We start from the raw sequence: 10,125 nt of genomic DNA on the forward strand, positions 1-10,125 counted from the left end.
TGTGTATGCCATGGGCAGCAGGCTAGGCCTCAGCTCGGCGGACTCAAACAATAGCGAGTTTGTCTTCCTATGTGTATACTAGAGAAGGTATTAACGTCGCTCTCAAATTCCTGTCCGTCCCCAAATGCAGAATTATCACAAGTTGTTAATAATTCTATAGTGTTTGGCACTTGTTCGAGGTATATACTATAAGTGTAATTGTTCATGAAATAAACTGGCAGAAGTCATAACTTGTGGGAGTTGTTACTTTGTAAGGTATTTATGTATCTTTGAGATGACACAATAGAAGCTACTGACTTGTTGGTAAGTTCAAAGGTTTGCTATTTTAAATAGTATGTGTATCAAACACTAGACTCACGATCACTACAGACCACGCCAGCGTCCTCTGCGTGCCCACAGTTGCTTGTGCCCCAACCGTCGTGGCTGCAATCACCGATGGTTGCCTCGGAACCCACACAGGCCAGGTTGTCCAGCCAGATCTGACCGGACCCCTCCCCAAAGGCTGCTGACCCTCGGACCTCTCTGGCCCTGCCGAACCTCAACTGACGGCATACCACGTCGGCGTCATCCAGGTCAAAGTTGACATCACAGACAGTCCCCCACTGCCCGTCATGATACACTTCAACCCTGCCTTCGAAGACTGAAGTCCCGCCAACAATTCGGATGGGATCTGGTGGAGAGTCAGTTTACTGAATTGTTAAGTGAGTGCCGGTTCATATATAGGTAAGTGAGTGACGCTTAATTATTTTTGTGTCGACTGTGACTTTGTGTGAGTCAGTGAGTGAGTAAGTGAGTGAATGAGAAAGGGAGAGAGAGAGAGAGAGAGAGACAGAGACAGACACAGAGACAGAGAGACAGAGAATGTCGGTTCATATATATAACGGAGGTGGGTGTATGCTTGCGGGCTGTTAAGTACGTACATGGGGCATCCCGGGTTGTTCATTGCCTGGCAGTATTATCTTAACAAAAAAGACTATTCCAGAATCCTATCATCAATTATGCATATTCTCTTAAAAATTATACAAATAAGGTCATCATTTACTCGATCTATATTCAACAATGCTCACCTTCACATAACGGCCAAATACAAGAAATAACTAAAGGAATTGTCGTCATTTACCGACTTGTAATCATAGCAAGCCTGTCACTAACTTTACAAATTAGGTTTTAATTGGGTTTTTTTCTATCTATCATCATTTCAATCTTCCCCAATTACGAATGTCTGAGGATTATGAAAATAAACTTCGTTAACTTCAGTCAAGGAAATGACAGGATAGGTTCATTGTCGCATGCTATTCCCAAAGACGGAAACTCTTTCCATGACTCACCTTCTTACTTTAGTGACTAAAGATATTCAAGTTATATATATATATTGTGAAGAATATTCAAGATATATATTTTATTTTTTTAAAGATATTCAAAATATTCACTGGCAAAAGTTGGGATTATGCCATCCCAAAAAATTGCCAACTTCTGCTTCCCCCGGCCGCTGGCAGAAGTTAAGATGACTTCACTCCTAACTTCAGACAACATCGGATTTCGAACTTCTGCCAACTTCTGCCACCCCAAGCCACTGGCATAAGTTAATATGCTCCTAACTTCGGACAACATCTGATTTCGTCCGATGGATTACGGAAAATCCCAATGTTAGATATGACGTAACCTTATTTCATCTTCTGTCAACTTCTGCCTATTCACCCTGATACTGGACATACTTGAATTTATATCTTTGAATATTTATGTTTTTGTCAGTTACATAATGTCAAATGCTTAAGAGTCGTATAATGAAATGCAGCGGTCGAGTAATTTTTAATCCTTAATATATTACCTGGATCGTAATTAATCATGTAAATCACTACAAACACACACAAAAATCCTTGGGTTGCCAGTACAAACATTGTCGCTGTGACGTGGTGAACCTAATCCCTTATCATCGTGATTCGATGCGTAGTCTCTATCTATATGATGTAATGTGACTTGGAATAAAATTGTAGTCTTAACAAGTCCATTTAATTAATAGAGAAAAAAAGGATTTCTACAGTGTATTCCAAGGAAGGTATATACGCTCTCAAATGTCTGTCCATCCCCAAATGCAGAATTCTCAGTAGTTGTTTACAATTCTATAGTGGTAATATAGTATAAGTGTAATTGTTTATGAAATAAACCGGCAGAAGTGATTACTTGTGGGAGTTCTTATTTTCTAAGATATTTATCTATCTTTGAGATGAAACAAAGTAGTTACTGACTTCTTGGTAAGTTAAACGGTTTGCTATTTTGAACGTCATGTGCATCAAACAATAAACTCACGGCCATTGCAGACCACGCCAACGTCCTCCGAGTGCCCACAGTTGCTTGTGCCCCAACCGTCGTGGCTGCAATCACCGATGGTTGCCTCGTAGCCCACACAGGCCACGTTGTCCAGCCAGATCTGACCGGACCCCTCCCCAAAGGCTGCTGACCCTCGGACCTCTGTAGCCCTGCCGAACCTCAACTGACGGCACACCACGTCGGCGTCGTTCAGGTCAAAGTTGACATCACAGACGGTCCCCCACTGTCCGTCATGGTACACTTCAACCCTGCCTTCGGACGCTAAAGTCCCGCCAACGATTCGAACGGAATCTGGTGGCGAGAGAGTTAGTTTACTAAGTTAGCGAGTAAACTGACTGGCGGTTCGTATATATAGGTGTGTAAGTGACGCTTGGTCAATTTGTGTCGAACTGTGACTTTGTGCGAGTGAGTGAGTGAGTGAGTGAGTGAGTGAGTGGGTGAGTGACTGAGTGAGTGATTGAGCGAGAGAGTGTGTGTGTGTCTGTGTCAGTGTTTGTATGTGAATGTGTACAATCTAGCAATTGTATGTTAGCTTAAGGGTTATCAAGCAAGTATTTGAGGGAGTGTGTGTGTGTGTTTGTGTGTGTGTGTGTTTGTGAGAGAGAGAGAATTAGTGCCAGTTCGTATATAAATGTATGCCGATCTGTTTGTGTGAGTGATTTAGTGAGCGACTGTGTGTGTGTGTGTGTGCGTTTGTGTGTGTGTGTGTGTGTGTGTGTGTGTGTTTAACATTTAGCAATTGTTCGCATGCTTGTGGGCTATAAAATAAGTACATACTTGGGTTTTTCCATGCATGGCAGAATTATATTGACAAAGAAAGCTACTCCAGAATCCTATTATCAATTATGCGAATAAGGTTATCATTTGTTCGATTTATATTCAATAATGCTCACCGTCACATAACGTCCAAATTCTAGAATTATGGAACTGTCGTAATTTACCAGTATATTATTATAGTAAGTTGGTCACAAATTTTACAAGTTAGGTTTTTATTTGAATTTTTTTCCAATCTATCATTATTTCAATCTTCCTCAATTACAAATGTCTGATCATTATGAAAATGAGGTCTTTGTTTGCATAACTTCTATGTCTCAGTATTCATCTTTTTGTAAGTTACACAATGTCAAATGCTTAAGAGCCCTGTAATGATATTCTGAAATAACTGTATCTTATTATGTTAATTACCACACACCCTCTCTACATACCGAAATCCAAGACCATACGTCAATACTTCTTGAGTTTTTCTCCTATCAAATCTGACAAAAAGGTTCCTGCAGCTAATGAAAAGAAACTAGGGGGCTAAAAACCTACACCACATTCCCTCCGCCCTAGACCTGCCAACCTCAAAAGTCACGACAACGACATGTGCAGAACATGAGATATCAAAACAGGAACTTCCGCTGCAGTACCACGACAAGCCGTTAGGGGGCCCAATATCTAAGAATTTCCCGATCTAATAAAGACCCACATATCACACATCAGTATAATCCATCCAGGCCTTCTCTCGTTATGCTAGTCTGTTACACACACACACACACACACACACACACACACACACACACACACACACACACACACACACATAGACACACACACACACAAACAAACACAGACACAGACAACACACAATCTATTTTACTTCACCCATACCTATGGTATGGGGAGTGATATACAAACGCAATATATTTCACTCATATGCACGGTACGGGGAGTTAAATATGTTGAAGCATTTTTCCTTTTTCTGAGAGCTAGCCTTTTTTTATGGCGTTATATGACGTCATCATACCACCCAATAAATCGCTGTCTACACAAGCTTGGATTGTTGGCTGTCAAGGTCACACCTGGCAATGCCAAAAGGATTCAATAAAATTGCTAATACCCTAGATATACATTACAATTGCTAAAAAGATTCGCTCAGGCAATAAACATGCAAAAAAAATGGGATACAATGCCCAAAGACTACATTAGGATTGCAAAAAAATCAAATCACCATAAATGCTCAAGCGATTTACTTCATTCTTTCATTCATTCATTCATTCATTCATTCATTCATTCATTCATTCATTCATTCACAATAGACGTACCGGTCACGATTTACTGATCTGTAAAATAAAAAAGGGCGAACCACTTTATAGATGGAAACAAAATTCCGAAACTCAGAGATTAGTATTGCCACCTACTGAGAATTTGACACCACTCTCCTTCGAACGGATCGTCACAAATGCAAGTGAAGTTGCCTCTACCGTTGATACAGGTCCCGTTTAGGCACGGATTGGACTGGCAATGGTCAACACCTGTTGTGACATGGGGAAATTGAAAGTTAATAGTCGAAATTGGTTTTTAGAAGCGTTAGTCGGAAAAAAGGAAGACCAGCTTTATTTCTAGAAACATCATTTAACAAGATATCATTCACGGTCGAAATGCATGTACAAATAAACATCGAAATTTGATATTAGGCTAAATTCAATTTTAGAAAGATTTGGGCAAGGTATGAATTATATCTTACATATGAAATCCCAAAGGAAATCGTTACAGAAAGCTAGAAAAAAATCCCCACACATACTAAGATAGCATTTCATTATGTGGGTGAATGACTAAACAAAAATTATCTATTTATAAACAGCTCTTAAAGACATAATCTACGTTTTGGTGACCGCCTTTATCTTTCACAGGCCAATTATAACCGCCCAACTTTGCTCCCCAGCTACGTGTCAATGCTAGCAATGTGGTTCCAAACATAAAATAAAGGATCAACTACTTAGTTCTTGTTTAGCATAGGTGGTTCTAGATATATGGTCTTGTCACATACGATTTTTAAAGCGAAATTGATAAGGTTACGAAAAATATTGCGACGGACCGTCAGTGTCTTCCTTTATTTCGCTTTGGAATGCTATCAGTTGCGCCTCCTCCTATAAATTTCCGATACGTTACGCATCTAACTAATAACTATCATCTATCTGTGTATCCTAAAGTTATTGCCGGCAGTAGCATGCGGAAACGCAGTTAAAAAGACTATTAAGACAAAAAGAATGCCTCCGTTTGCTATAGTACAAGGTAAAGATAAAGTACCCTTTTAAAGATATTTATTGTCTCCATGCACTAATAATATTGGTCACTCAAAAATCAATTTTATTGCCAAAAATGCTTGAGTGTTTGAGGGTTAAATCATGCAATGATGATGGAATTTGAAAATGAGTATTCCTACTAAAGAAGAACTGGAACCCTTGAGCTGTGTCACTTCCATCAGATGTAAACATCAGGAACATCACGTTAGATGTACTCGTTATCGGGCTGACTGACTCTGAACCTGTTAAACTGGAAATACAAAAATAGAACATGTCAACGAATTTGAAATATTACAAGTCGACTATGTTCATTTAGTTGATTTTTTTTAATTTGCTTTTTTGAATGTCAGCAAAATTTGAACGTTGAGAATTGTGTGACGTTACCTCCGTAACTGTGAAGCATTGACATTGGCCCCATCGTAAATGTTCAGAAAGTCATGACCTTCTTCAACGTCGAAACTATCAAGTGTGAGAAGAATTACGCTTCCTGTTGGGACGATGATCAGCCACTCACAGATCCCACTATTACTGTAGTTGCTTGGATAGTTCGGTGACGTCACAGGGCCTCCATAGGGAGCATTGAGATTGCCTCCACATCCAGTGCTATTGTCTACGTTGGCAAAAGAATGAAAACCAAAACAGTTGATTTCACTGTGTAATTAAAACATGAGATAATATCCTATTGTTGCTGTTTCTTTTCGCATTTCGAAAAACATTTATATGACTCGAATATATTTTGCTTCGATAGCTATACGTAGTTATAATGATCGTATCATTTGTCCGGAAAGCAGAATACTTCAACAGCCTTCCATGTTTTTATTCACATCAAGTAGGACTTGGGATAAATTCTTGGTTTTTCAGTAAATTCTGCATCGTTATTATTCACATCGCACGTAAGCTTCAAATAAAAAAAGTTTAAAACAATTCGAAATCAATACGTAAAAACTTACCATCTGCGATCAAATTCCCTGCAAACGGAATAAACGGCGTATCAGCATAATGTAATTATAAAACAGTAAATTGCCTGGCAACCATTAAAGATATAAAAGAAAACCGGGGTTAGACCCAACCCCTTTATCCTTAAAGTACTTATTGCAGGATGAAAGGTATGCAAAGGAAAGTGTATCTGGTATAATATCATTGTCTGCTTAGGCCTCAGATTCGGCAACAGCAAAGGCGTCTAAATGACACCAGATATTTTCTAAGCTATGAGCTACCTTCTTGTGTTGACCCTGGGTAAACTTCCATGTTCTTAAATCAACAATACCGAGAAAATACAATCCCAAAAGCAGGATTGTATCATATATACATTATCAACCAACTAACTTAAGATGCTAGACAATCGTTAGTAACTCTTTACTTGCTGATTAATTTAACTCTCACATTCTCAAATTTGATAAAAATCAGTATTCCCATTACCAGATATCTAGTTCAAATATATCAGTAACGGAAAAGTTGCATAATTCATTCTTACCAAAACAGGTGATACCGTCGCCGCTGTAGCCTGAGTTACAAGCACATGTAAAAGCCCCAACTGTGTTGTTACAGGAGGCATCGGGGCTGCAATTGTGGGTGTCATCTGCACACTCGTCATCATCTACACAAGAAACGTACCAATCAACATTTAAAATGCAACAAAAGAGATTAAACATGTCAGTAACAGAAATACAATTAACAATATAATTTCTCACCAGTGCATGTGAAGCCGTCACCGCTGTAGCCTGAGTTACAATCGCACTCCCAGGTAGAACCACCGATTGTGTTGACACATGAGGCATAGGGGCTGCAATTATGGCTCTTTTCTGAACATTCATCTGCACAAATGAGATGTAACTTACTATTCGCAGCATATTTGGTGCAATTATCCGGCTGGTGCAATAATGCGAAATTGCCCGGCCGGAACGGTGGTACACTGTGGCACACAGGAGGTGAATAGTTTAGGAACCTCGGTGTGCTGTATGAACTGGTTAGCACGCATCTAGATGTTAGAAAACTTCCGTTATACAGTGCGGTAACACCGTCAGTTCAACCTCTAGCTAGGGCCACGTTTATGTATTAAAGCAATAAATTTAAAAATCTCAGGAAAGACACCTCAGGACAGTGAGTGAAATCAGTAAGCGCCAGAGAGGCCCCTTTCATGTTTGGACAGATTAAAATATGTACATCATGGTAGTGAATTACTGAACGATGTGCAGTACTGTGCTACGTATACAGTTGGTAGATATGGTTAGAATGAATGAACTTTACTGCTCAACAATCGTACATGGTACAATGTAAGGCATTAAATCAACAATACTATAAGGCTAATCTATCCTACTATTCTAAGTACAAAATATTATCGAAACCAGTATATTGTTTACAATATAGTCATGAATGGATAATTCTGTCTCGCTTTTGGAATGATTTATGGAGGAATTGACATAGGAGTAGGACATAGGATATAGGATTCGGACATGACAACAGTACATAGAAAATATCGCTTTGTGTACCAAATAAGTTGAGGTTTGTCTTAGTAGTAATAGTCTATAACAGCGCCTCCCTCTCTTTACTATGAGATGGGCAATTCATCACTAGATGAAATCCATCTTCAATATTTTCATTACATGTGGGACGCAATCTCTGGGTTTTAGACAGCCCCATCCGCTGTGATTACCTTGATTGTACCTTCAGGAAAGCTGAGCATTAAATACAAAAAAATGGAAAAAAAATGGAAAAAAAGGAAACCAGAGTAGAACTCAAAATGTAGATTAACACTGGTCTATTAAAAAGAATCACAGAACTGCAGTGCAGAATATTCAAGAAGCTCAACATAGTCATTTCGAATGAGCCAACCTTGACATTTCCACGCATGGAATGCTAGCATGGCAATTTCTCAAAATGAGTCGCTCTCCTGGGCTATCACTCTTTCATGAAGGGGGAGTTTCAATACTGAATTATGGTCTTAGTGGTTTCTTATTGGGTTCATAACAAAGACAAAGAAAGAAGGCCGCTGAGAGGAGAACGAACAAATCAGCTGTGGTAGACTACATCACAAGAAGTATCTGTGGAATAGACCAGGACGGAGGAAGTGTTACAGATACAGAAAAGTCACTTGGAAGGGAGGAAAATTGCAGTAAATTGAATACAGTCTTATTGCAGATTTTCCACAAGAATCATGTAGTCCCATAGTGTATAGTATGCATTTTAACGTGAAAATTCTTGTTAAAGCTACTTCTACTAATTAAAACTCTACGTTATTCATCATTAATACTTTCTCAAGGCTGCGTATGAAGAGGTAAAGTCAAGGAATATTTCTAAGAAATCTGCACTTCTATACCTACAAAACTGGAATGTTCTTTCTCCGTAAGTTTCCCTCTAATATGGATTTCCTCGTTCCATGCCGAAAATTCACATGAAAATGCATATGCAATAAGCAGTGTAGTTACCTTTACACATGTCACGTACTGCTGCAACCTGTTCTTTAGTCAGGGCGAAGTTGTACAACTGCAGACAGGCTATTCGACCCTTGTAAAACTGACTCTCTAAGTCTCTGACCGCCACCCGGATAGGGTACTGAGTTGCGACGGATGGTAGTCCGATCTGTTCGTGATAGACCCTTTCACCGTTTTTCCAGAGGGATGCGATCCCTGTGGCGCTGTTGTATGTTCCGCCCACGTAGTTCCAGGTGTTAAGTTGCAGCACATTTAATTTGAGGCCAGGTGGGAGATGTCCATCTCTCCCTGCCGGCCTAGAAAAGAAATGTTTCGTTTATGGATCAATTGCAAAATTGGCAACAAAGGCAATGAAAAAGCTTTATGAATTTTAATTTAAAAAATGCTGTTTTCTTTTTCAGAAAGTTCTTACATCTAGAAAGGCAACATTTGCGGGAGCAAATGCAACGTGTTTCGCCCATTTCCCTCCCCACGCAGAAAGTGACTGTGGCATAGAGGCTAACTTTTGTTGTATGTCTGCATTGTTGGTACTTGAATGAATGATTGAATTGAAGACCAGTCAGAAATGGATCGCTCCCAGTTTGAAACCATATGCATTCAAGTAAATGTAGGACCGATAATATAATGCATTTATGGCGCTGGCATGACACTGTTTACCCTATCCAGACTGTTTTTTTTGTGTGGGATATCTGGGACTGGGGGGGGGGGGCTTATTCGCCCCCCCCCCATAACTTCTGAACGGTATGATGTATCATTCCCAAATTTGTAGGGAGGGATGTTCATATAAAGTTTTATAATTCCTAGAATTTTGGTGACGTTATGACGTAATATGACGTAATTATGACGTCATTGATGTGATTTCATTGGCTTAATTCCCGTAATAATTATAGGTATTAAACAAAATAGTATGTATTGATTTTAAGGTATACCGAGACATATTACGTAGATGGTAACTACGTTGACGTCAAAATGATGTCATTAAATGACGTCACGTGTTGTTAGCTACCCCTTGGGATTCGCCATATTGGATCGGCCATTTTTAAATTTTCAAAAATCCTTTTTTTCCACTTATGACCCCAAAAAACATTAAAAAAATACCCTAGAAACGTTAATCTAAATGTTTCTGGTAAAGAAAATGCCATGTAGCGACGATTTCGAAGGCGAAAAATCCTGTTGATACTAAAAATAGTGTAATGGTCCGCCATCTTGGATTTTGACCGATTACGTCATCAACTTAGCATAAATTATGAATATTAAATCATGAAAGTTACATCTTATTACATATAATGCTATACATGTAG

Source organism: Branchiostoma lanceolatum, chromosome 19 (genome assembly GCF_035083965.1).
Source record: "Branchiostoma lanceolatum isolate klBraLanc5 chromosome 19, klBraLanc5.hap2, whole genome shotgun sequence".
NCBI classification, from domain to species: domain Eukaryota; kingdom Metazoa; phylum Chordata; class Leptocardii; order Amphioxiformes; family Branchiostomatidae; genus Branchiostoma; species Branchiostoma lanceolatum.